Consider the following 26,765-nt stretch of genomic DNA (forward strand, 5'->3'; position numbering starts at 1 on the left):
AACCTGCATCCTGGTGCTGCAGAGACCCCGTGGGTCCTATTGCATCACAGCGGGAGCTCCACGGGAGATGTTTCGAGGTGACTCAAAGGAGAGCTTGTTGAATTATGTTGCATTTGGCAAATTCTCCCACAGAGTTAGAGAAACCCGACTTTTGCCTTCTAGGCGGGCATAAGGAAGGCATCTTCTTTCCTCCTTAAAGGGCAGGGGGCAGAGGAAAATGCCTGAGATGATCTCAGGAGACCAAGCTCTAGTTCAAGTTCTGATGCCAAGTGGCTCCGTGACCCTGGTGGCTCTGTGACCCTGGGGAAGTCACACTCCTGTTCTAGGCCTCAGCTTCTCATCTGTGAGGTGGGGCTGGAGAGGGAGAAGAGAAGCCAGACCCTCTAGCGCCTCCCCTCCTTCCTTCCTGTTAATGCTGTGGCCCCGGCCCCCTCCTGTAGGAGGTAGACCTCCAGGAGTTCCCCCTGTGGCTCACTGGGTTAAGAACCCAGCTAGTATCCCTGAGGGTGCTCCATCCCTGGCCTCACGCAGTGGGTGAAGGATCCAGCATTGCTGTGAACTGTGGTGTAGGTCTTAGACATGGCTCGGATCTGGTGTTGCCCTGGCTGTGGGGTAGGCTGGGGCTATAGTTCTGATTCAAGCCCTAGCCTGGGAACCTCCATATGCTGCAGGTGTGGCCTTGAGAAGAAGAAAAAAAAGAAAAAGAACGTAGACCTCCATACTGGCCACACCGAGGGAGCACTTGGCCCAAGGCATGGGCTGAGAGAGAACCCACAGCTTGATTCGAATACAGCCTGACTCATCTCACCATCACGCCGCTCACCAGCCATGCTGATCCCTTACTGTGCCAGGTGCTGGCAGAGAACTTTCTAGCACTTCTACCTTGCAGCAGCCAAGTCCTTGCCACAACCCCAGGGTGGGGGTGGGGTTATTATGCCCATTTTGCAGAAATGGGCCTCTAGCCCAGAGCCTGACACAAACGAGGTGCTCCGAAAACAATTTTTTGGAATCCCACAGTGAAGCGTGAAGCAGTTGACAGGCAGCCAGTCAGGGTCAGGAGGCCCTGGGCTGTGCTCTTGGCTGTTGTGAACTTGCTGTGTGGATAAGTCCCTGTCTCAGGCCCAGCCAGGATCCATCATCTTAAGACAGAGGCAGTTTCATCAGCAAACTCTCAGCTGATTTCGTTTTCTCATGGCCTTTGTGCCTACACCGAGGAGCTGGGCAATATTCAGAGCCAGAGTGGACTCAGAGATCCTCTTTTTGTGAAGATACCGTTATCAACTCTGAGGTGATAGTAGTTCGCACAAATACTGTCCCCCACCAGCAAAGCACCGTTGTGTGACGGGGCTGGGCCTGCATGGGTACCAGGAGAACTTGCTCTCACCACTTTGTGGGCGGGGAGGTTTCTGACATGGAACCACCAAGCGTAGAGTGACCTCTTTGGATTCCATGGCTACACTTGGAGGTTCCATGCCCATCTCTCTTTCCTGGTTCGTGGTCCCTTCCCCACGCCTGGCCTTGCTTAGGAAGGGCCGTGTCCGAGGATGCTTATTGAGCAGCTGGCTCTGTTAGCTGGGCACGAGGAGATCCCAGGACACGGGAACAGCCGGCCTTTCCACGCCCTCTGCCTGAAGTGCTCGGCTGGCAGTGTCGGGGAGAAGAGAGCACTGTGCCTCCTCCCAGCTGGCTGCGAATTACTGATGGTGTAACGCGTAGTTCAGTGTGCGCTGACTCTCTCGGGCTCAGTTTTCTCATCTGGGAAATGGGAGCAATGCGGCGTTCTGGGAAATGTGCAGCCTCTAAGCCAGGGCGGATGATGTAGTAATGGCATGATGATGGTAATATGGTGATGATGACATCATGATGCTGTGAGGATGCGGACGTGACGTAACGAGGGTGACATGACCATGATGAGAGGATGGTGATGGTGGCGACTGTGTGGAGGTGATGAGAGGATGGTGATGGGGTGACTGTGTGGAGGTGATGAGAGGATGGTGATGGGGCGACTGTGTGGAGGTGATGAGAGGATGGTGATGGTGGCAACTGTGTGGAGGTGATGAGAGGATGGTGATGGGGTGACTGTGTGGAGGTGCTGAGAGGATGGTGATGGGGTGACTGTGTGGAGGTGCTGAGAGGATGGTGATGGGGTGACTGTGTGGAGGTGATGAGAGGATGGTGATGGTGGCAACTGTGTGGAGGTGATGAGAGGATGGTGATGGGGCGACTGTGTGGAGGTGATGAGAGGATGGTGATGGGGCGACTGTGTGGAGGTGATGAGAGGATGGTGATGGGGTGACTGTGTGGAGGTGCTGAGAGGATGGTGATGGGGCGACTGTGTGGAGGTGATGAGAGGATGGTGATGGGGTGACTGTGTGGAGGTGCTGAGAGGATGGTGATGGGGCGACTGTGTGGAGGTGATGAGAGGATGGTGATGGTGGCAACTGTGTGGAGGTGATGAGAGGATGGTGATGGGGCGACTGTGTGGAGGTGATGAGAGGATGGTGATGGGGTGACTGTGTGGAGGTGCTGAGAGGATGGTGATGGGGCGACTGTGTGGAGGTGATGAGAGGATGGTGATGGGGTGACTGTGTGGAGGTGCTGAGAGGATGGTGATGGGGCGACTGTGTGGAGGTGATGAGAGGATGGTGATGGTGGCAACTGTGTGGAGGTGATGAGAGAGGATGGTGATGGGGTGACTGTGTGGAGGTGCTGAGAGGATGGTGATGGGGCGACTGTGTGGAGGTGATGAGAGGATGGTGATGGGGCGACTGTGTGGAGGTGATGAGAGGATGGTGATGGGGCGACTGTGTGGAGGTGATGAGAGGATGGTGATGGGGCGACTGTGTGGAGGTGATGAGAGGATGGTGATGGGGCGACTGTGTGGAGGTGCTGAGAGGATGGTGATGGGGCGACTGTGTGGAGGTGATGAGAGGATGGTGATGGGGCGACTGTGTGGAGGTGATGAGAGGATGGTGATGGGGCGACTGTGTGGAGGTGATGAGAGGATGGTGATGGGGCGACTGTGTGGAGGTGATGAGAGGATGGTGATGGGGCGACTGTGTGGAGGTGATGAGAGGATGGTGATGGGGCGACTGTGTGGAGGTGATGAGAGGATGGTGATGGGGTGACTGTGTGGAGGTGCTGAGAGGATGGTGATGGGGCGACTGTGTGGAGGTGATGAGAGGATGGTGATGGGGTGACTGTGTGGAGGTGATGAGAGGATGGTGATGGGGCGACTGTGTGGAGGTGATGAGAGGATGGTGATGGTGGCAACTGTGTGGAGGTGATGAGAGGATGGTGATGGGGCGACTGTGTGGAGGTGATGAGAGGATGGTGATGGTGGCAACTGTGTGGAGGTGATGAGAGGATGGTGATGGGGCGACTGTGTGGAGGTGATGAGAGGATGGTGATGGGGTGACTGTGTGGAGGTGATGAGAGGATGGTGATGGGGCGATTGTGTGGAGGTGCTGAGAGGATGGTGATGGGGCGACTGTGTGGAGGTGATGAGAGGATGGTGATGGTGGCAACTGTGTGGAGGTGATGAGAGAGGATGGTGATGGGGTGACTGTGTGGAGGTGCTGAGAGGATGGTGATGGGGCGACTGTGTGGAGGTGATGAGAGGATGGTGATGGTGGCAACTGTGTGGAGGTGATGAGAGAGGATGGTGATGGGGTGACTGTGTGGAGGTGCTGAGAGGATGGTGATGGGGCGACTGTGTGGAGGTGCTGAGAGGATGGTGATGGGGCGACTGTGTGGAGGTGCTGAGAGGATGGTGATGGGGCGACTGTGTGGAGGTGATGAGAGGATGGTGATGGGGTGACTGTGTGGAGGTGATGAGAGGATGGTGATGGGGCGACTGTGTGGAGGTGCTGATGACATGCTGACGATGAAGGTATGATGGTGACGATGACATCGTGATGACGGCAGGGGGGTGTCGATGAGAGGGTGATGACCCGATGCTGACGACAGGATCACCGTGGGGAAGGTACGATGATATTGACATGATACTGACGACGTGACGGGCAATGGTCGTGGGAAGATATGGTGATGACGACTGCGTGATGAGGACGGGATGGCGGTGATGACAGTTTCGCCTGTGGGGAGCACTTAACTCCTTGCTAATTTGTTGACCTTAATCTTCTCAGCAAGGAGGTAGGCACTCTCCGTATTCCTACTTGACAGATGAGGAAACTGAGGAAGTGACTCATAGGCAGAAGTGACAGAGCTGGCAGGCGGGCTTCACAACCCGTGCCCCTTGCCACTGAGTCTCTGGCCTGAGGCTCCCCCCATGTTGACTCTGGGCCCCCTCCCCCGCGGCTTCCCTACATGGGGCGGGAGAGAGGGTGAAAGCACTACGTGCTGCTTGTTCTGGAAACTCATTACTTTTAATTAAACTATTTTTCGATGTGTAAAAATTCCACCTTTCGTGCTGTTTCCATGGAGAGTCAGAGGCAGGCTGGGCCCACCTTGGGCTCCCCCCCTGCTGGCCGGGGTGGCCGCTATGTGATACTAACGTCCCCGTTCCTCCCCAGGCCTCTGAGTCATTCATTATTGACGGTCTGGGAGCTCAGGTCCCAGACGGGCGGGGTGCCCTCAGATGAGGGGGAGGGAGAGAGGCCCTGGAGGACTTGTCGGGAGGGAAGCATTTGACACATCTCAAGGGGACAAGAGCTGAGGCTGCCTGTGACCGAAACTGCTGCAGGCCCGCAAGCTTATTAATAATAAAAATAATAATAATACATGGGGTGTCGGCATTGTTGCTTAGGAGCGCCTCCCTGCATGCGGCCTTTAGGCATTTAGGGAAAACCTTCCCTAATCCTCAGGTTCAAGACCTCCCTCCCTCCCAAAATGCGGAGCTGTTTGTTTGCTGTTTAGAACATTCCAGAGTCCGAGCCCCCTTCCCCCCCAACCCTGCCTGTGATCTGGGACTTGCCACCGGTTCATTGCAGGTGCCGCCTGCTCAGGTCTGTCCCCTGTCCCTGGCCCATAGAGAAGGAGTCCTCGTGACAGAGGGGCTTCCAGCCCTGCTCCTTACCCGCCCCCACCCCCACCCCCACCGAGCTGTCCCTGAGGAGCTTCCTGCTCCCTCCCACGGAGGCCGGGAGGGTAACGTGTGTGGGGCACCTTAACTCAGTGTGGGGCGTGTGGCAGTCTCGGGGGCAGAGCACGCCCTCCTCTGCCTTCTGTCTCGAGCAGGAAGCGGTCTTAGACAGCAGACAGCACACAGCGCTTGCTTTCATTTACAGTTTGGCTCAGGACGCCTCCAGCTCAGATCCCCTGACTCCCCCCAGGCCTCTGTAGGGGACTCCTGTTCCCTCCCCCATCGTGGCTGTCATTTCACATCTGCGCTGGGTATTTACTCAGCTGAGCAGGGTCCAGGCTCTCTCCTTAGATCTTCACGCCCTCGGTAAGTCTAGATATTTTTTCTGTTTTTCAGATGAAGCAACTGAGGCTCAGAGAGGTTAAGGAACTTCTTCGGGGTCACACAGCCAGTAAGCGGCAGAGCTGGGTTTGGATGCAGGATCTGCTTTCAATCACTTGTTCACTGTGCCTTGAAACGATTGATTGTCCTCTTCCACCCCAGTGCGGGAGGCCTGTGACTTGGTTATTGTTGTATTTCTGCCTGTGCCTCCTCCAGCATTCAGGATGCGGCGGGCTCTCCATATAAAGGGGGTGTCGAGGAGGCAGACCTTTCTCATCCCACGTGGTCAGGCAGTATTCTGTTCTGGGAATGGGAAGCCCCTGCCAGTCACTGGAAAGTTCTGGTTAACTAAGTCTTGCTCCATTTTGCCACATTCGAATGCATCAGCAAGTCGCCAACGCATGCAAATACGAAATGCATTCTACCCCCGTTATTATTATTATTACTTTTTAGGGCCTCGCCTGTGGCATGTGGGGCATATAGAAGTTCCCAGGCTAGGGGCTGAATCAGAGCTACAGCTGCCAGAGCTATAGCTGCCAGCCTATGCCACAGCCACAGCAACGTGGGATCCAAGCCCCATCTGCGACCTACGCCACAGTCACAGTAACACTGGATCCTTAACCCACTGAGCGAGGCCAGGGATTGAACCCATGTCCTCATGGATACTAGTCAGGTTCGTTTCTACTGCACCACAATGGGAACTCCCTACCCCCACTATAGAGATCAGGTGTTCACCCGCAGACTCTATCGATGGCCTGTTTCGAAGATGGATGTGTCTTTCTTTGTGATTCCAAAAGCAGGAGCCTTGACTTCATGCTGGGAAGGAGGGCAGGACAGGATGGAAGTGGGTCCCCGGTGCCTTCACCCGCATCCAGGTGGACACCCACTAGGTGCTAACTCTCTGCCAGCCTTCCTTGCATCCTCACGGAGGCTCTGCCACATCCACCTTCTCCTGGTCCTGCTGCTTCTTCCTTGCCTCCTTCTCAGCTCCTCTTTCTCGTCTCTGAAACCTGCTCTCTTCTTTTTCAGATTTCCTAGAACCCATTTTGAAAAACGTTTGAGAATGAACAAGGCCCAAATTAACTACCTGTTTGGGCTCCCAGGTCCCCAGAGAGAACCTGGAGTTGGGGGTAGGAATGGGTGTGACATTCAGAGACCACCAGCATGGACAGTGGGTGTGGGCTGTTAAAGGCCTTGATTTTCAAACCGCCCTGAAGGCAATGAGGGGGTGTAGCCGCTGGGCCCAGGGTCCCTAACCCCGTGTCAACCGGAAAAGTTCAGTTTCAGTAACTAGTTTCTGCCTGGGTGAGATTTCAGTTGAAAGAAAATGTGAAAACCACCCTTTAATGGCCGATATCTTGGTCCAGTTGGTTCGCGGTCTGGTTCTGTCTCATCACACTGTGTGGACTTTGCCAAGCCTTTCCTCTTCATGGGGCCTCAGTTTGCCTACCTGTACAGTGGGTTATGACCCAAGTCCGGCTAAAGCTGCCCCTCGGCTGTGGATTCTTAGCTGGAGCCTTTGTTGAAGCTCATGCAGATTCCTGGGTTGGCAGGAAAGAGCCTTGGGGGCAGAGGACTGTGAAGGGGTGGCATTTGGTAAAAATAAGCTCTCCCTCTATGCATACCCTGGTCAGGACAAGCCCAGAGGCAGATACACGTGTGGGTCGAGGAATGACCTCCCGTGGCTGACAGAGACCATCCCAGCAGACAGCGAGGCCAGTCCTAGGCTCCAGGATCTCTGGGAACCAGACCCGTGGGCCTCACAGTGGGGCCAGGTACTTCCCCTTGTGCTGTGCATCCCGCCTCAGCCACAGAGGAGCCCAGCAGGCAGGACTCGGTCCTTCGTGCCACAGCTCCAAACGCTGCACGGGTACACAGTGCGGTTTTGTAGTATTTTGGGTTTTGCTGTTGTTGCAAAAGCTAAAAGGAAACCTGTAGGCTGGGCTCTGACTTCCTCTCCCAGAGGCGGGCTGAGCTGCTCGGCCGGGGACACACAGAGCTCAGCGAGGAGAGGAAGCCTCGAGACACAAGGTCCAAAGATCAGAGGGCACCTGCTCGGAGCTGGGTGCTGTGGGTGGCCGCCCAGGGGCAGGACCGATGGAGGCTGTCGTTGAAATCATTCCCTTGACTATGGGAGGGCACTGAGGCCCGGAAACGACCAAGAGCCCCTACCTTTCCCGATGCAGCTGCCAGCATGAACCTCTGCCCGCTGAGCTTGGAGCACGGTTTCATTCCGCTGTCTGTTTACACATAGTTGTTGAGAGCCTCATACTGTTCCCAGCAGGGGGCTCATAGCAGTGAGGGACGCAGATGAAGCTGCTGCCCTCCTGGTGGGGGGCAGCCAGACAGCCAGATAAAGAAGGAATTCACTATACAATGGAGGGACAATTGTGATTAAGGCTGTGAAGGAAAATGCAGCTGAGCAAAGGGACAGGGACAGGGACAGGGCTAGAGAAGCTGCTTAGGGAGATCAGGGAAGGCCTCTCTAGGGCAGTCACCTGAGCAGAAGTGTAAATGCAAAGAGGGAGCAAGCCATGTGGGTTCCAGCATAGGCACATTCTAGGTAGAGGGAATTGTACGTGCAAAGGCCCTGGGGCAGGGCATGGACTTATTATACCTTTGTGTTCTTAGATTCTGATTCTCTGTGTTGGCCTCCCCACCTTCCCAGCCACACAGCTCCTCACCATCCCATTGTTCCCTCCATCTGTAACCCCCAGGTGTCTAGGGTGTGACAGGGCATGGAGGTTGGAGAGTAAGAAAAATCAAACAGGATTGAATGGGGCAGAAGGAAGGTGCGTCTCAAACAGGAAATGACTTGTCTCATTCCTTCATCCTCCTTGTGCAGTTCATTCTTGGGTGACAGTTGAAATAGTTTCACATTCTTACTTGGCATTTACTCTCAAAATGCGTGTTTAAACCAAGACTGTGAGTTTCCAGTGCACTGTAAAGCACTATTGTGGGCCCATCTTTCCAAGCAGGACAGGAGTCTGGGTTCTAAAACCACAGAAACAGAGCCAGAAATTGGGTTGGCACCGCACCGTGGACCCCAGGCTGAGCAGAGGCTCCTGTACGCCGAGTCTGGGGTGGGGCGGGGGCATGGCCACTAGCAGGCTGTGATCCTGGGCAGACCTGTTCTATCTGGGGCTCGGTTTATCCTGGCATCTGCCTTGGTCCTAATGTTTGTTTACCTCCTGCTGGAACTGCTCCTGGGCCAGGTGTGCAGGAAGGGACACGCTTTGGGATGGAGGGACCCCAGCTTCTCATCTCGGGGCCATGACTTCCTCCTTTACAACCTTGGGCAACTCACATCCTCTCTGCGAACCTCTGTTTCAGCACCTGGAAAAGAAACAGCAAGGTGCGATCCTCGCTCAGATCCTTTGTGATCCTGCAATGCCAGGAGCCTTCGCCTCCAAGGCAGGCAGCAGCCAGGCCCAGGACAGAGCCTTCTGGCAGCTTCCCTTTGATTCTGCAGACGTGGGGCTCTCAGCAACGGTGCCCAGCGAGGGGAGCGTGACCTTGGCCGTCTTGCCTCAGGCATTTGGATAAGAGTTTCAAATAGTTCTCACCTCCCCGATCTGAGACCCAGGGCTGCAGAGCCAGAAACTCATTTCCGGCAGCAGAAGAATTTTTCTCTTTCCATGGGGCCCAGAAGGACTTATTAAGTCTTCCATGAACAGACTTTCATTCAGCTGGAAAAATAATAATCAAAAAGCAGTTCTGCCTGGTTAGTGTGAGTTCCTTGAAAGTTTCGCCGAAGAAAGGGTCAAAAAAGCTCCTGCACCATGAGGCTCAGAGCTTAGCCCTCCCTACTTCCTCCCCAAGGAGCAGGCAGCCTGGTGGTCGACCAGCAAGCCCATCGGCATCATGGGGCTACCCACCTGTCCATCTGTCCATTAACAGATGGACTGGGCTGGGAGGGGCCAGGGCCAAGGGCATAGCATTGGAGACACAGAACTATAGAAAACACAGTCTGTGCTCTCAAGGGCAGTTCAGACTCAAACTGACCATTTCCTCGATGTTTTTTTTTTTTTCTTTTTACAGCCGCACCTATGACATATGGAAGTTCCCAGGCCAGAGGTCGAATCAGAGCTGCAGCTGAGGTCTGTGCCACAGCCACGACCACAATGGACCCGAGGCGCATCTGTGACCTCCATCCACCACAGCTTGCGGCCACGCTGGATCCTTAACCCACTGAGAGAGGCCAGGGATTGGACCCACATCCTCGAGGAGACCAGGTCTGTTCCTTAACCCGCTGAGCCGCAACGGGAACTCCCACTTCCTCCATTTGGTCCGACTGAGTGTTTGTGGCTGAGCTCACTCTCAAGGTCACAAAAATGTAAACATTCGGAAATGTTTGCCTCTGTGTTGTCTGTTTTGCACAGTGCCTGCCCCCAGTTCTCTTGGCTTAACGCGTTCTGTGTTTACTTACAAGAGCTAATGTCTCTCTCAGTCAAGTCCCATTTGGTCCATTCCATCCAAACTGTCTCGTCTCATATGAATTTGGGGAAAAGGGGAGGAGAGGGGCCCAGGGAAGTTCCCAGGAAGGTGATGCTGGAGACGTGAGGTTGACCGGCTGGGAGGGGACAGGAGACAGAAAGCTCCTCCATCCACAAGGACATCCGGTTGATAACAAAATCCTTTGTATAAAATAGAGCAATAGAACAGCAGGGGCGTAAGGCTGGGATTTGGTTTTATTCTGCTCACAAGCTAATAAGCTAGTCTGTTAGTGTTTTAGGGATGCTGGCGGAAGGCAGGAGACTCCTGGGTCAGAGACGAGAGGCTTTCGTAAAGTGGGAGAGGGGCCACTCCTGGAGCCTGAGCTCAGATGAACTCTTCGGAAGTTTAGGGAGGATGGCAGCTCAGTCAATACTTTTCAGAGGCTGAGCTCAGGAACGAAAAGGGAGTGACGGTTCTGGGGACCAATACCGGGGCACGGCTTATCAGAAAGCACTTACTAAGTCTGCGGATCTCCCTGTACCGTAGGGAGGAGCTGAGCATCCAGGCATCTTGTGGGGGCCTCATGAGTCTAAGCTGGATCTGAAGGTCCTGCACTTAGGATTTGCGTTAATAAGAGGAGGCCAGCTCATCCCAGGTTTGAGATGATTTCTCTTCTTTACTGAGAACCAAACCGTTTGATATGCAGCTCTTGTTCTCCCCACACACAGACTCTCAGGTAGCATATTCACCTGCAGTCTCTGCCCTGATGGAGGGGTTGGCCATTCATTGGGAGCAGAAAGGAGGAGGTGACAGGGTCAGGATCCCAGAGAGCAAAAGAAGAGAGCCAGAAAAAAAAAAAAAAGGAGGCCCTGGTGGCTCAGTGGGTTAAGGATCCGGCCTTGTCACCAATGTGGCGTCAGTTTGATCCCTGGCCCGGGAATGTCTGTGTGCTGCCCCCCCGCCGCCGCCGCCCAAAAAAAGGAATAGAAGGAGAGAAGACAGCTAGGGCTGGCCCCTTCAGATTTTGTCCAGGTGGATGAAAAAACATTCATCAATAGTCCATCTAAGAAAGAAATGGAAAAAAAATTTTTTCCAGCCGCTCTCTTGGCACATGGAAGTTCCCCAGGCCAGGGGTCAAACCCTCACCACAACATCCAGCCCAGCTGCTGCAATGACCATGCCAGATCCTTAACCCGCAATGCCACAAAAGAACTCCCCAAAATGGAAAATTGTATTCCAGCCAACCTGGGGATTACAGCCCAGGAGATAGTCTTTCAGAAAACTCTGTGGACTGTTCTGCCTGTTGGTGGTCCAGACGTGTAAGGTCTTTGGTTCTTTTTTTTTTTTTTTTTTTTTTTTTTCCTTTTTAGGGCCAAATCCACTGTGTATGGAAGTTCCCAGGCTGGGGGTCAAATAGGAGCTGTAGCCACCGGCCTACGCCAGAGCCACAGCAACGCCAGATCCGAGCCGCGTCTGTGACCTACACCACAGCTCACGGCAGTGCCGGATCCTCAACCCACTGAGCGAGGCCAGGGATTGAACCTGCAACCTCATGAATAATAGTCAAATTTGTTTCCGCTGCACCACAACGGGAATTCCCAAAATGTGTAAGTTTCATGCATCAAATGACATATTATGGACAGTTTACACAATGCGGATGTATGCTTAAGAACAGCGTCGCGTGTCACCGTGAGCCCTTTCAAGATTAAGAAGGAAGATTTTCTCCTAAGGAGGTCTGGTTAATGCACATGCACAATACACACTTAGAATGGAAGCGGGAGGCCCCTATAGTGAAGGAAAATTTCCTGGTCTTGTCATAAATTACAAATTCCTTTTCACCGTCCCTGACTCCTGCTCTGTGCTGCACATCTGGAGAGACCTGTCATTACCCAAGCTCCTGTGGTCCCCGTGTCAGCCCAGGACACTCAAAGATGAGCATTTTCATCGTCCTGTCTACAGGTGAGGAAGGCGTGGTGAGGTCACCCCGCTGGCCACCTAGGAGGGCTGGCACTCTTGAGATGGAGACCCTGCCTGGTGCCAGGTGTGCTCCGCCAGACCCAGAGACCCGCCTGGACTTGCCACCCTGGCCGGCCTCTGAGACCCCGGGACAGCAGCCAGCCTCTTCAAAGCCCGCCTCTCACCAGGCGTTTCAGGAGAAGATGAAAGGAGGCCTGTGAGTTTTAAAGCAAAATTAGGCAGAACAAGAGGCTTTGAAAGTGCTGTGTCCCCAAGTGGGAGGCCCTTTGATGGGCGGCAGAGGACAAATGGTGCCGTCTCCTGCCCGAGGCACTCCCCCAACCCCCCAGAGCTGGGGCAGAACAGCTCTGTCCCCAGGGCACCCCTGGCCACAGAGCGTGGGCATTCACCATTCTGGGGGTGTGCACAGCTCACTCTTTCTCCCTCCTGCTCTACTTAAGCTTCTTCATTGCTTAGAGGGTGAGTAGCTGCTGTGAGTGTGAACACCTTGGGGGGGGTGGGAGGGCTGAGTGGGGGACACAAGGCCTCAGCTCGCATGGATGCCCCTGCTGGAGAGGTGAAGGGCTCCAGCCAGGACCCGCCGGTGGGACAGACACTTAGGCTCAGAGCTGGGACCCTGCAGCTCTACTGCTTGCATCTCTTTTTAGCGTCACTCTTACAAAATGCACAGCCTTGCGCCAAGTGCTTAGCCTCTCTGAGCCTCCATTTTCTCTTCTGTGAAATGGGCATATTCATAGAGTCACTGAGCCAGCAACTCTTAGACCAGAACTTAGAGCTGCAGTTAGTTCCAAGTCAGGGCACAGAATATGTCTTCTCTTAGTAGGATGAGTTCAGAGGAGGAATCAGAGAGGCGACTGGCCCACGTGGAGGCCAGACCTCGTTGCTGGCTCATCCCGTTCCTTTGGGACTCCTAAGGCACGCGTTCTTAACTGGTTTGATTTTGCATAGGTGTGGCACAGTGCGGTCAGGTGACTCGTCCAAGGTCACACAGCTAGTCAGGCTTTGGAACTGTAGCCCCCGTCCTCTTTCCAGCCCTTCCCGTCTGCAAAGCTCTTTAGAACCAGGGGCACGGAGTTCTCACTGTGGTTCATTGGGGTTAAGAACCTGACTAGGATCCATGGGGATGCAGGTCCGATCCCTGGCCTCGCTCATTGGGTTAAGGATCTGGTGTTGCCGTGAGCTGTGGTGTAGGTTGCAGATGTGGCTCAGATTCAACCCCTATCCTGGGAACTTCCATATGCTGCAGGTGCGGCCCTAAAAAAGTGGAAAAAAACAAAAAGCAAAAAACAAAACAAAGTAGAAAAGAACCCGGGGCAGACCTCGGAGGCGGAGGTTCATAGTTCTGAATCCTCTTTCCCTTGTCATGAGTTCGGTACCACCCCAGTCAGGGAAAGCCCTCTTCTCTGGGGGCCAGTGTCGGCCTGGATGTGCATACGCAGTGGGACGCCTTAAATTCCTGACCGTATTACATGCTTTGAATGGTGTGTGGATGTCTTTGGGCTCTGAACTGAGCACCCCTCGGTCTACACACTCAAGAAGATTTGTGGATTTAAATTCCTTTTGTGCAGCTCAGAATATGAAAATATATCCAGCTCCTTCTCACATGACCCTAATCCTGGTTAATCATGTTTCTCGGGGCGCATCTCCAAACTGCCTGTTCTGAGGCACCACACGTGCTTCCGGAAGCGGGGCTCTCCCCTCCAGCCCCCTGGCAAAGGAGCAGGCAGGAGGTCCCAGGGTTTGCAGGCGCTCGAGAGGGTTCTTTCAGCCTGCCCGCACTTTTGGGGTGTCGAGGAAATGGGCATACAGTCAAGTCAGCACTGGAAGAGGTAGGGAAACTGAGGACCCCCCCAAAAATGGGCTTCCCAAGGCACCAGGATGGCGGTGGGGCTGCTCTCCGGACTCCAGGGGGCGCTGTGTGCACCCCCTACCCCCAGTCCGGACTCCATGTACCGATTGTATGGCTACCATCTGCAGCTCGGAAACCATCACTGGCTCCCCGCCGCCTTCATCCCAAAGTCCTCGTTCCTAAAGACGTCCATGACTATAGGGTGCCCCCCACCCCGAGCCACTCCAAAGGGCACCCTCTTTTCCATGACTGTGCCAACTGCCCCCATCACCGCTGCCTCTGCCATGTGCTTTCCGGGTGCTGCCTGGTTTACCCCACTCTCTCTGCTTTCCTCCATCAGTGCCAGAGGCCTCCTCCTCCACAGAGCCTTCCCTCTCCCTTCAGTTGTCACCACCCTGCCACTTCTGAATCATGGGGGCCCTTGGGGTCCCTCCTTGGCGATGCTGGTCCTTCGTGAGCATGGAGGATAGCCAGGCTGGCTTTAGAGACTCGGCCAGGTGAGCATTGGAGCGCAGGCATGGGAATCAGCTCCAGCCCTCCCTAACCCTGTGACCTTGAGAAAGGTACCCAAGTCCATGGCCTCGGCTCCCCCATCTGTAAAATGGAGGTGACAATACCACCTCCCCCACTGGACCAGCCACTGTCTCTTTCACACCCTGGCTGATCCTATGAGGCTGCCCAGCCTTGGGAAAGCCTAGCCCCTCAGAGCCCAGCTCCCTCCCCTGCAGAGCAGAGCAAAGGGTACCTGCCCCAGAGGTCAACTGGGCGCTTTGCCAGGTGTCCAGCACGAAAACCTTAGGTATTGACACAGCTGGCGGGGCAGACTGGGTGGATAAATTGGCTGTTGTGGCTGCCAGTCAGTCCTGAGATGGGATGAAGGAGACACTCCCAGAGGCCCCCGGGTCTGGTTAGAGATGATCTATGGGCCTCTGTCTGCTGGAAAAACAATGAGGATTCTCTCTGATGCCTGGATGTTTTAAGTTGAGCAGAAGTCAGAGAGCGGACGGGGGAGAGTGTGGGAGAATTAGGCACAGACCGGGGGTCAGGAGCCGGGTGTGTGTGTGTGTCAAGCTCATCACCCTCCAGAGCAGCCAAGGGCTACAGGGCCCTGGCCCTGTGGCTCCTCTGCCCTCCAGTGGGTGGCAGGCTGGGGGCGGAGCTTGTTAGGGCACCCCCCAGTGGAACCTAGAATATGGCGAGCCTGGAGCCTGAGTGGTGCCCACCCAGAGCCCCCATCTCATCCCTGCCATGGGCTGTCTCAAGGCATGAGGGGAACAAGATAGGTGAGTCCTGGCAGCAGTGAGAACAGGGTTGGGAAGATTCTGGAAAGAGCAGCTCCTAAGGCAGAAGGGGAGCTGGGGCTCAGGAGGATCCATTGGGCCTGAGCCGGCTCTTCCTGCAAATCCTCTGAGCTGCCAAGGCTGTTCCTAGAGCAGCTGGTTTCTCTGGGGAGGGTTGGGGTGGGGAGGCGGGGCTCCCAGGGGACCAAGCCTCCAGGGGATGCCACTTGCATTGGCCCTGGGGTTTGCACCAGGCCGGACAGATGCAGATGCTGTGCTCAGAGTGGGGGGGGGGGGGCAGGGCAGTCCGCCGAGAGGGTGGTTCCTAGGGGTGTGGTCTGGGGCGGGAAACACAAGGATGACGTGGTCCCTGGAGATGAAAACAGTGGGGTGTTTCTAATCCTAGGGCTAAAGAGGCAAGAGGAAGAGGGTCAGGATGTTACCAGGACCGCAGGACAGAGCCCTTGCCTGGAGAGGGCTGCTTGACAAGGGCGAGAGGTCGCCAGCTCCTGGCTGCCCCACAGGGGGGCACTAGGCAGCTGACCTCAGCCCCTTCTCTCCCTCCAGTCTCCCTTTGGCGTCTCCATGGGCCAAAGCCCAGAGGAAGCCAGCCCGTGTGAGGACCCATGGGTGCAGGCCCCCAGGCCCTCCCCGGGGCCCAGAGCAGGATGTGAGAGGTGGAGGGAACATCTGGAGGGAAAGCCCAGGTGCCCGGCTCACTGCCCAAGCACCGCCCCCCCAGCCCCCGCAGGCCTGGCTGCGCACATTTGGCCCGCCCTGGCTGGCAGGGAGGGGACGGGGTGCCGCTGGCCCTGCACATTCGGCAGGGTGGGGAGGGGGTGGCGCCGCAGGAAGTGTCCTTCTTTCAGTCCTGATTTTCTTCCAACCCACCCGTGTGACAGGCAAGTGGGGATCTCCCTGAGCCTGACGGGAAACCCCACTGCTTCCAGCCCGGGGGGGGGGGTCTCACGGCTCCTGCTATGTGGCCCCGGGGCTGCGAGACCTCCCCTGCCCGCCCCCCCAAGCCCGTCTTGCATCCTCCTCTCTGCTTTTCTGCTCCACTTGACTGTCTCGTCTTGGACTCGCCTGCTCTCCTGACAGGCCTTTGCGCCTGCAGCTTCCTCTGCTGGGAGGCCCTTGTCATCTCTGCCTAGTTACCAGGCCCTCCCACAGCCCTCCGGCCATGAGCATATTCTTGGGGTGCTTGCCAGCGCACCCCATTACTCTCCACTCTAGCACTGCAGGAGGCCGTCTCAGCGGGTTCTCCAGAGAGACAAAACCAAGAGAATGGATGCGCACGCAGAGTCGGAGATGAATGATGAGGAATTAGCTCGTGCAGTGATGGGGCTGGCAAATTCCTGATCTGAAAGGCTGGCCTCTAGACAGGGACAGGAGCTGATATTGCAACCTCTAATGTGACATCTGTGGGACAAGCTGATCGGCCGGAAAGTCAGGCAGGATATCCGCGTTACTTACTTACTGTCGTGGCCCGTGGGCCTCTCCATGGCTGTGGCCATCTTAGGCCTCACCTCGTCCAGGCTGGGCTTCTCTGGAATCATGTTTTCTGGAGGGGCCTGGGTCTGGCTGCAGCTGAGGCTGGTCCAGGTCCAGGCTGGGCCACAGGAGCCTGGCTGCCAATTTCCTGTGTGACTCAGAGGGTGGGGCTGGGCTGAAAACAAAACAGGGAAAGGAGGGTTTGCATCCTCTACCTGCTGGGCTCTCCCTGCCCAGCATCCTAGCTCCCCGTGGACAGGTTGTTGACCGCGGTGGGCCTCTGCTCCTGCCTCTGAAAGATGGAGATGGTACCCAGTACCAGTGCTGGGATTGTCATGGGCTCTGGCAGTTTGATCCAGTGCTGTGCTTAAAGAAGGATCTGGCAAAGAGGGAGCCCCCCATGAATGGACGGTGTCCCCTGTTAATAGGTTCATTAGTGCTTTCCTGGTCTCCTCAGGGGCAGGAATGGCCCCCATTTTCTACACGAGGGGCTTGAAGCTCAGCCAGCCAACCCTGGGTCACTCTGCAAAGGACTCTGTGCTTTTAGGACTTTCCTACAGGCCCCACCCCTGGCCGCAGGGGCCAGACTCATTCTGGACTCTCCACCTCGGCCCCTGCTGGCTCCTTCCCCATTCTGTCTCAGCCAAGGACGCCGGCCAAACTCCTTCCCCTGGGAAGCATAGAAACAGCCGCACCAGGGCAGCTGAGTGAATGGAGTGGGTTCCTTCTAAGGAGCCAAGCCTGTCCTGGAGTTGGGCTCCCCTCCTAGCGCCGGCACTTTGCTGTGTGTCACTGGATGAATCACTTCCCCTTCCTGAGCTCAGCCTCCACATCTGTTCCCTGAAGGGGGGCCCAAGAGAGGGGGCAGGGGTGTAAACTGGCACTCCCTGCTGGAAAACAGAAACCCCAGGAGGGATGTCAGTAATAAAACCCAACACTAGGGGGAGCCCTCGCTGTGTGCCTGGCACAGCTCTTCAAGCTTTACCTACTGATGCAGGTCTTTCTTGGCCCAGTCCTGTGATGTGGGCACTACCTTATCCCCACGTGATGGATGGAGCTTCACTGAGGCAGAAGCCTCAAGCAGAAGGATCTGGATTATGAATCCGGTTGTTTATGGAGTTATTGGAAAGGTGACCAGGGTCCTGCTGTTCCAGGCTGGGGTCCAGGGGCCAGGAAGCTAGAGGAAGCCAGCACGGAATCTGAGACTACCCTGCAGACTGGGGTGGAGGGCAGTAGAGGGCCTGGGTGCAAACCTCAGACCACCCTGCAGCCTCTGCCACCGCGGGAGGGAGGACAACCCTGCTTCCCTGCTGGTTATCCTTCTTTTATTGGCTGATTCTCAATTACATCCAGCCTGTGGTCAGGGGAAGCTGGGAAGTGTAGTTTCTAGACATCCAGCCCCTGCAGTACAGGGAAGAGAGCACAGAGGAAAGAATCCTCAGTCCAAGAGACACAAGATAGCATGGCAGCCCTGCCAACAGAAGTACTGAGGGAGTTCCCGTCGTGGTGCAGTGGTTAACGAATCCGACTAGGAACCATGAGGTTGCGGGTTCGATCCCTGCCCTTGCTCAGTGGGTTAACGATCCGGCGTTGCCGTGAGCTGTGGTGTAGGTTGCAGACACGGCTCGGATCCCGCGTTGCTGTGGCTCTGGCGTAGGCCGGTGGCTACAGCTCCAATTCAACCCCTAGCCTGGGAACCTCCATATGCCGCGGGAGCGGCCCAAGAAATAGCAACAATAAAAAAAAAAAAAAAAAAAAAAAAAGAAGTACTGGGATGCCTAAAAGCCCTCACATGCACATAGGTTAACCCTTAGAAGAGAGAATTTGGCCATGTGAATTACATGTACCTCCTACACCTCTAGCCCATTCATTGCTCTGGGACCCCTTCCCTGTAGGTTCTCAGAAGTCCTGGGCAGTAGAACAGAAAGCAAAGAAGGGCTGGTTGTCCTTTCCCTTGAGGAATGGAAGACACTGATGAAACAAGTCAGACTCATCATTTTCCTAATTCCACCACTTTGTTCTTTCATGCTTGATTTCATTTGGTCTTCTAAACAACCCTGCCAGTAGGGCAAGCCGGGGCCTCTGTTGGACTTTTTACAAATAAGGAGCCTTAGGAAGAAGGAAGGAGAATTGAAATTTATAATGTCCCTGCCCTATGCCCTGAATCCAAGCTAGTCACTTTGGTGCAAATCATGTTATCCTATGGCAGCCCTCCTTTTGGGCATTATGAGTCCAACTTTGTGGATTCTGAGGCCGAGTATTAGAGAGATTCAGGGCCTTGTCCCTGAGAACAAAACTGGGGGTGGGGACAGTTGGGATTTGAACCCAGGCATGTCTGGCTCAAATTTGTTTTTATTCCAATTAACATGGGTCCTGATCCACTAGCATGTTCTTTACTGAACCAGAATATCTGGATAGCAACTGTTCATTGACCAGAGGGCTCCAGAGCAGTTCAGGAAACAGTCATTCTTCTTTTTTAAATTTATTTTTTATTGGTCACTTGGAGATCTTTGGGGTATTTTTTGCTTCTAGTTTTATTGAGATATAATTGACATACAGCTCTGTATAATTTCAAGATGTACAGCATAATGATTACTTACATGCATCTTGTAGTTCTGGTTCATTTAGGTCTAAGTTTAGGCTGTTTATTTGAGACTTTTCTAGTTCTGAGTTAGGCTTTTATCACTGTAAACTTCCCTCTTTGAACTGCTTTTGCTGCATCTCATAGATTTTGAATCATTGTGTTTTCATTTTCATTTGTCTCCATGTATTTTTTATTTCTTCATTGATTTCTCTTGTGATCCATTGGTTCTTTGAGTACTATATTTTTTAGCCTCCATGTGTTCATGTTTTCTGTATTTTTTTCCTTGTAGTTGATTTCTAGTCTCATAACATTGTGGTTGGAAAGATGATTTCAGTTTTCTTAAATTTACCTGTTTTGTGGCCTAATGGATGATCTATTGTGGAGAATGTTGCATGTGCACTTGAAATTCTGTGACTTTTGGATGGAATGTTATAGCTATACACAGTCCATTTGGTCTAATGTGTCATGTAAGCCCAGTTTCCTTGTTGGTTTTTCTCTTTGGATGATCTGGTCATTGATGTAAGTGGGATGCTGAAGTCTCCCACTATTTTCTATTACCATCATAATCCTTCTCTTATTTCTGTTAATATTTGCTTTGTGTATTTAGGTGCACCCATGCTGGTGCATATATATTTATATTTGCTATATCCTCTTCTTAGATTGATCCTTCGATTATTATGTAATATCCTTCTTTGTCTCTTGTTATATTCTTTGTTTTAAAGAGTATTTTGTCTGATAAAAGTATTATAAACCTTTTTACAATACTTTTCATTTCCATTTGCATGGAATATCTTTTTTTCTTACTCGATCACATTTATAGTTGTACAACGATCATCACAAGGAATACCTTTTTTCATCCCCTTACTTTCAGTCTGTGTGTGTCTTTAGATCTGAGATGAGTCTCTTGCAGACAGCATGTATATTTTTAATTTTTCCTGTTCAACTTCAGCGATTTCCACTCCTCTGTCTTCCAGCTTGCTGATCCTTTCCTTTACATCATCTTCTAATCTACTATTGATTTCATTTTCAGTCGTTGTATTCTTTATCTCTATTTGGTTCTTCTTTATATTTTCTCTTTAGTAAAAAACTGTAACTTCTCACTTTGTGCCTCCAGTCTTCTCTCAGGTCCTTTGAACATCTTTATAATCATTACCATGAATCTTTTATCACATGGATTTTGCTTTTCTCCACTTCACTTAGTTCTTCTTCCAGGGTTTTTTATTATCCTTTGTTTAGAACATATTCCTCTGTTGCCTCATTTTGCCTAATGTACTATTTTTATTTCTACGTATTTGGTGGGTTGGTTGTGTTTCCCTACCTTAGAAAAGTGGTCATTTGTAGGAGACATGTTATGTATCCCAGCAGCACAGTCCTCTCTGGTCACCACAGCTTTATATTCTAGGGGTGCCCCCTATGAAGAGTCCGTGGGTCTTTCTGTTATGGTGAGTTGATTACTTTGGGTTCTCTGGTAGATGTGGCTGCCCCCAGTCTTGTCGGTTGCCTGGCCATGCCTTGTGCAGAGGTTACCAGCCACTGGTTGGAGTGGTTGAGTAATGAGATACCTGGCTGTGAGTCCCTAGGGGCCCCTAAGGCTAGTGCTGGCCCACTGGCGGATGGAGCTGGGTTCCAGGGTAGATGGTTGCAGGGCCAGTCTTCCTGGATCTCAAGTTATCCTGCTAGTGGCCAGAGTCAGATCCTGGCATGGCTAGTTGCATGACCTGGGATGTCCCAAAGCTGAGATCAGTTAGCTGCATCCTGGAGCAGCTAGCTGAGGTGTCCACTGTGTCTTGGAGCTGGTGTTGGCCTGTCTTCTAGTGGGCTGGGCTGGGGCTCAAATGGGAAGGCAGGTATTTCCTGGGGTTGGTGTCGGCCTGCTGATGGGTTGGGCTAGAGCCCAGGGCCTACTGGGGCTAGTGTCAGCATGTTGATGGGCAGAGCTGGGTCCTGGGGTCTCTGACTGCAGGGCCCTGAGGGTCTCACAGTTGGTATATTGGCATGCTGGTGGGTAGAGCCAGTGCTCAGTAGTTCCTGGGGCTGGTGTTTGCCCACTAGTGGGTAAGACTGGTCCCAGGGCTAATGCCAGGGCACTGGTGTGCAAGGCTTGGTCTTGAGCCCTCTGGTGGGTAGGCTGGGCCCAGAGGCCACTGTGGGCTCAGGGGGTTTGTAGCAGTTGTCTTTCTGGTGGGTGGGGCTTCGTCCTTGCCCAGTTAGTTGCTTGGTCTGAGGCCTCCCAAAACTAGTGAGTCTGCCCCTCCTACTCCTCTTGCTGTGGTTCCTTCTTCTTTTTTTTTTTTTTCCATCTTTTCTAGGGCCGCACCCACGGCATATGGAGGTTCCTAAGCTAGGGGTCGAATTGGAACTGTAGCCTGTGGCCTACACCAGAGCCACAGCAAGGCGGGATCCAAGTCATGTCTGCAACCTACACCATAGCTCACGGCAATGCCAGATCCTTAACCCACTGAGCGAGTCCAGGGATCGAACCTACAACCTCATGGTTCCTAGTTGGATTCGTTAACCACTGAGCCACAACAGGAACTCCTGTGGTTCCTTCTGTATGTCCTTAGTTGTAGGAGATCTTTTCTGCTCAGTCGTTGCTCCGTAAATAGCTGTCCTTTTGTTGGGCCCCTGGGAGGAGGTGAATTTAAGGTCTTCCCACTCCACCATCTTGGCCGCTTTCCCAGAATCCTTCTCCTTTGATAGAAGGTTTGGGGGGCCCTTCACCATCAGCTCTGATTTCATGCCACCATGTGCCACCCTGGACCAGCCAGGACTTTAGAGGCCAAGACGTGGTGGGATCCATTTTTCAGTGATCAGAAGGGTCACAGATGCTGTGACCCCAATAACTCATCATGTTCTCAGGACGAGTTGAGCCGGGAAGTCAGCCTCACTGTGTATCCCAGAGCTGGTGTGTGAGGACGCAGAGTGAAGGCAGATGGAGCTGGGCCTCTTCGGGGGCAGGGAGGTGGTGGCAGAGGAGAGGCTGCAGCTGTTAACCGTCCGCCTGTTGATTTGCTTCCTTCCCTCCCACCATCTGCTCGCTCAGCTGCCGGGAGGAGCTTTACCCTGGCACCGCTGGGCCTCTCTGCCGCTCCCCCTTCTCTGGATTTACCAAGCCCCTGAGATGTGCAGGATGCCACATCAGGCGCCAGGCACATGGAGAGGCAGAGGAAAGATACCGTGTCTTCCGCTTCCGGCTGTGGCTGAGGTTTTTGTCAGACCATTTACCCCACCAAGGACTCTAAGAGCTGGGTAAGGTAGAAATTTAGCTCTTTTTTTTTTTTCTTTTTCTTTTCCTTTTTCCTTTTTAGGGCCATACCCGTGGCATATGGAAGTTCCCAGGCTAGGGGTAGAATTGGAGCTGCACCTGCCAGCCTACGCCACAGCCACAGAAACACAGGATCCGAGCCTCGTCTGCAGTCTGTGCTGCACCTTGCAGCAACACTGGATCTTTAACTCACTGAGCGAGGCCAGGGATCGAACCTGTATCCTCATGGATATACCAGTTGGGTTCTCAACCCGCTGAGCCACAGTGGGAACTTGGAAATGTATCTCTTCAAAGGTATTAGAGAGCAACCAAGGCAGCCAGGACTTGAGGGACAAAGATCCTCTAGAGAAGGGAAAGGAGGCGGGTGAGCCTGATTTTCCTGCCGCCTTCCTCTGTGAGGGGTGCCCTGGCTCATAGGAGGCTCAGGAGGACAAGGGGAGAGAAGCAGCTCAGTGCTGGGTGGTCTCACAGGCCGGGAATGAAAAATAATAAGAATGGGATGAAATAAAAATGGGCTTCAGGGAGTTCCCATCCTGGCTCAGTGGTTAACAAATCCAACCAGGAACATGAGGTTGCAGGTTTGATCCCTGGCCTCGCTCGGTGGGTTAAGGATCCGGCGTTGCCGTGAGCTGTGGTGTAGGTCGCAGTCGCGGCTCGGATCTGGCGTTGCTGTGGCTCTGGTGTAGGCCGGTGGCAACAGCTCCGATTAGACCCCTAGCCTGGGAACTTCCATGTGCCACGGGTGTGGTGCTAGAAAAGATGAAAAGAACAGCAACAACAACAACAAATGGGCTTCAGGACTCCGCTAAAGTCAGCTGAAACGAAGGGGCCCAGAACCTGGAGCAACAGAAACCACAGGAAGAGTCATTTCATTCTTCAGCTCTTTTTCCTTTCAAGACATTGGCCAGGATTTGAGTTGCCTGGGACCAGAGCCTAAGGAAACAAGCTGCAAACAGCAGCTGAGAAAATGCAAAACTAGGCTGAGCTTTTGACAGTCTCACGGTGCCCGGGAGACAGAAATTGGACACGAAGCCTTGCAAGGAAGGGGGCTTTTGGTGGGCAGCCCAACCTTGAGGAGACCTAGGCCCTATAAGGAAGTCAGACCAGAAACAGCCATCATGATAACTGCGTGCAGCCCCGGTCAGCGCAGTCCCCAGCCGGAACGACGCGTGTCCCTGTGTGCCCTCTGCCTCCAGGAGCAAAAGATCCCTCCCGAATAAGGGCAGCCTCCGCCTCAGCCGCTACACCTTCAGCACATGCAGTGTCCACTGTTACCAGACAGTCCGGGAGACAGAACCGAATGACCAAAGAGAGATAAGGAAAGAAAACAGACAACAGAAATGGACCCGCACCTCGTCCAAATGTGGTCTTTAAAATAACTGTGAAGGAGTTCCCATTGTGGCACAGCAGAAACCAATCCGACTAGTATCCATGAGGTTGTGGGTTCGATCCCTGGCCTCGCTCAGTGGGTTAAGGATCCGGTGTTGCCGTGAGCTGTGGTGCAGGTCACAGATGCGGCTTGGATCTGGCGTTGCTATGGCTGTGGTGCAGGCCGGCGGCTATGGCTCTGATTTGACCCCTAGCCTGGGAATCTTCACGTGCTGCAGGTGCAGCCCTAAAAAGGACAATAAATAAATAAATAAATAACTGTGATGAAAGGCACTCCCATTGTGGTGCAGGGAAAAGAAATCCGACTAGTATCCATGAGGATGCAGTTTTGATCCCTGGCCTCGCTCGGTGGATTGGGGATCCAGCATTGTCATGTGCTGTGGTGTGTAGGTCACAGACAAAACTCGGATCCTGAGCTGCTGTGGCTGTGACATAGGCCAGCAGCTATAGCTCCGATTGGACTCCCAACCTGGGAACTTCCATATGCTGCAAGCGCAGCCCTGAAAAGCAAATAAATAAATAAAAGAAATGAAATAAAATAAAATAAAAATGAAATAACTGATAGATCATTGCTGGAAGATTGATGACACGGTACAGGTTTTCATCTGAAAACTAGAACTTATTAAAAAATTTACTCGGAAGTCCTAGAACCGAAGGACACGGTAAGTGCAATGAATTGGTATATGACTTAGGTTAAGTGCAGCAGAAGAGAGGGTGGACAAGGTATTGTCTGTCTCAGGAAGCTGGAAAGATGACAGATTTCAAACCCTAAGAAATGACAAGGAAATGATGAAGTCGAGAGCAGGTCCCGGGTGACATAGGACAATTAGCCATGTCTACAGAGGAAGCCAGAGGAGGAGGCGGAAGCCTGGAACAAAGTGCTGGCTTTGCCACCATCTTGCTGTGTGACTTTGGACAAGTCGCTCCCCTTCTCTGAACCTCTTCCCGTTTCAGGAGACAAGCGTGCTTGCTCATTTCTCCCAGGTGATATGAGGCTCCCCTGGAGGACAGTCCTGCAGCTCTTTGTGAGAAGTGCTGGCACCGCTGACAACCTGCAGTGTTTGCTCGGTCATTCTGCCAAAGGTCTAGGGCAGGAGGCTATGCAGCGAGCCCGGAGAGCATCACGGCTTCGTAAGAACTGTGCTACAGGGGCGTCACTCGACATTCGCAAACCCATCCCATTCACGCATTTGCTTTTCCAAGTATTTGAAACAATGCTTCTCGGTGGCTGGTAGTCGCTGCCATGTCCCCATTGCCAGGGGAGTTTATCTTCATGAGCGACTCTCCTTCGGGAAGTTTTTCCTTCCTGAGGTCTTGAAAGAGCACTGGTCTGTGTCTATGTTGTGCGGTCGCCTTGTCAGACTGTCACATACAGGGCTTCCGGGCCTCCCATCAGTGGCCATGAGATGGTGGCCGTGAGATGACCGCCTCTCTGCAGAAAGGACCGGGAGCTGTGTCCCCTCCCCCGCCCTCCTCTTCCTTTTTGCTTTGAGAGGCGTGGCCAGCCTCCCTCACCACGCACTTGGCACCCTGTGATCTCTGGCCCGTGGTGTCTTGGCGTGGGTTTCATGTCAGGGGGCCAGGGCCGTTGCTCGGAGTGTTGCAGCTGCCTCGCTTCATAGAGCTCAGAAAGTCTCGCGTTCCTGTCTCTTCCCTGGCGCTGGGGAAAAGGTGGAGGGCTTGCTTTTCCACTGCAGGTTTTTCTAGGGCTTTCAAAAGTGCTAAGGGATACCAGGCTGGAAGCGCCTGCTGGTCAGGGGGGTGAGAACGAGAGCGCTGGTCTTGCCAATGCAGCTGCCAGGACCTTCCAGATGGGATGGGAAGAGGGCGTCACGGCCCCCCTGCTTCTGCAGCTTAGACTTGCCCTCCGTCCCAGCTCTCGCCCCACCTCCAGCATCAGTTAGACCATTAACGTCTGTGTCACAGAGCTGGGACCTGCAGGGACCCTGATTCACAGTTCTGTTTGGTCCACGTGGTTCAGCCGACATCTGTTTCAGTGAACTTGTCTCTGGCCTTGGCATCGGGATACAGTCAGTAGGAGCTTTGTGGGCCCGGCTCGTTGCAAAGACAAATGTAACGAGACGGTGTGGCTGCTCTGCTCAGACCGGCCCGTGTGTCTCCACGTCACTCAGAGAAACTCGGCTTTGATCCTGGCTTCTGCAGCCCCATGTACTCTTCAGGTCACCCACATTCACGGCTGCTCCACTCCATCCAGGGATGCCAGCCTCCTTTCTCTCAAAGGCACCGGAGCCTCGCAGGTGCCCAGGAAGCTCCCACCTTAGAATCGTTCATAGTGGATCCCCGTCACCCAGCCCAGAGCCTGGCACAACTCAGGGACCCATGAGATTGGTGGGGAGTGAATCAGATCAATGGACAGGCCTGGCCTGGTTGACAGCCCCCAGGAATGGGCAGGATCTGTGTTATCAGCCCCACTTTCCAGTTGAAGGGATGATTCAGAGAAGGTCGGTAACTTGTTCACGGTCACACAGCAAGTGGGGCGTGCTGCCTGGTGGGAATCAGCCTCTGTGTCTGTGCTTTCCCGCTCGGCTCTCTCCTCTGAATCGGTGATCCTCACCTTGCCCTTTGTTCACCTCTGTGTTCACACCATGTGTGTCCCCAGTGACAGGGTGGCCGCCACGGCGAGTGGGACTGAGTTTCTGTCCTCATGGAGCTCCGAGTGTGGGGAGGAGCCAGATAAGCACACAGGGCAGCCAGCGTGGAGCTGGAATGCTGTGCAAGCAGGAGAGGCCCCTGCTCAGGCCAGGCATGGGCAGGTGTCCCTCCAGGAGGCAGGGCCAGCTGAGCCCCGGAGAATGAGTTGGAGCCACGCAGGGTGGGATGGGTTTTCCTGGATGATGGGGACAGCCTGGGCAGGACTCAGAGGCAGAGCAATTGTGACCTGTAGGTCAGTCATATTGCTACCAGTTACAGGCAGTCTGCTTTACACGATAAAGGGGCTTTATTCTCTCAGGCCACTGAAAAGTCGAGTGCAGGGTGGGCTGCAGGAGTGGCTAGACTGGGGGATTCAGCACTGTTTGCCTGGCCCCATTCAGCTCTCCCCTCTTCTG

General features: G+C 53.8%; 1 protein-coding gene across 6 annotated transcripts in view; it reads left to right on the forward strand.

The window, feature by feature from the left end:
• ST3GAL1 (ST3 beta-galactoside alpha-2,3-sialyltransferase 1) overlaps window positions 1–26,765 on the forward strand; it is a 94,557-nt gene that overhangs the window by 51,970 nt on the left and 15,822 nt on the right. For 2 of the 6 annotated variants that reach the window (XM_085020925.1, XM_085020927.1), the window contains exon 3: window positions 22,087–22,292. The exons of the other annotated variants lie outside the window; for them this stretch is intronic. The gene's annotated coding sequence lies outside the window, so the exon portion shown is untranslated. The remainder of the gene's footprint in view (window positions 1–22,086; window positions 22,293–26,765) is intronic. 6 annotated transcript variants of the gene reach the window in all.

The sequence above is a fragment of the Sus scrofa genome, chromosome 4, assembly GCF_054392235.1.
Source record: "Sus scrofa isolate SSC_HxYL_T2T_F1_AM1 chromosome 4, Sscrofa_HxYL_maternal_Yorkshire_Landrace_v2.0, whole genome shotgun sequence".
In the NCBI taxonomy this organism is placed as follows: Eukaryota; Metazoa; Chordata; class Mammalia; order Artiodactyla; family Suidae; genus Sus; species Sus scrofa.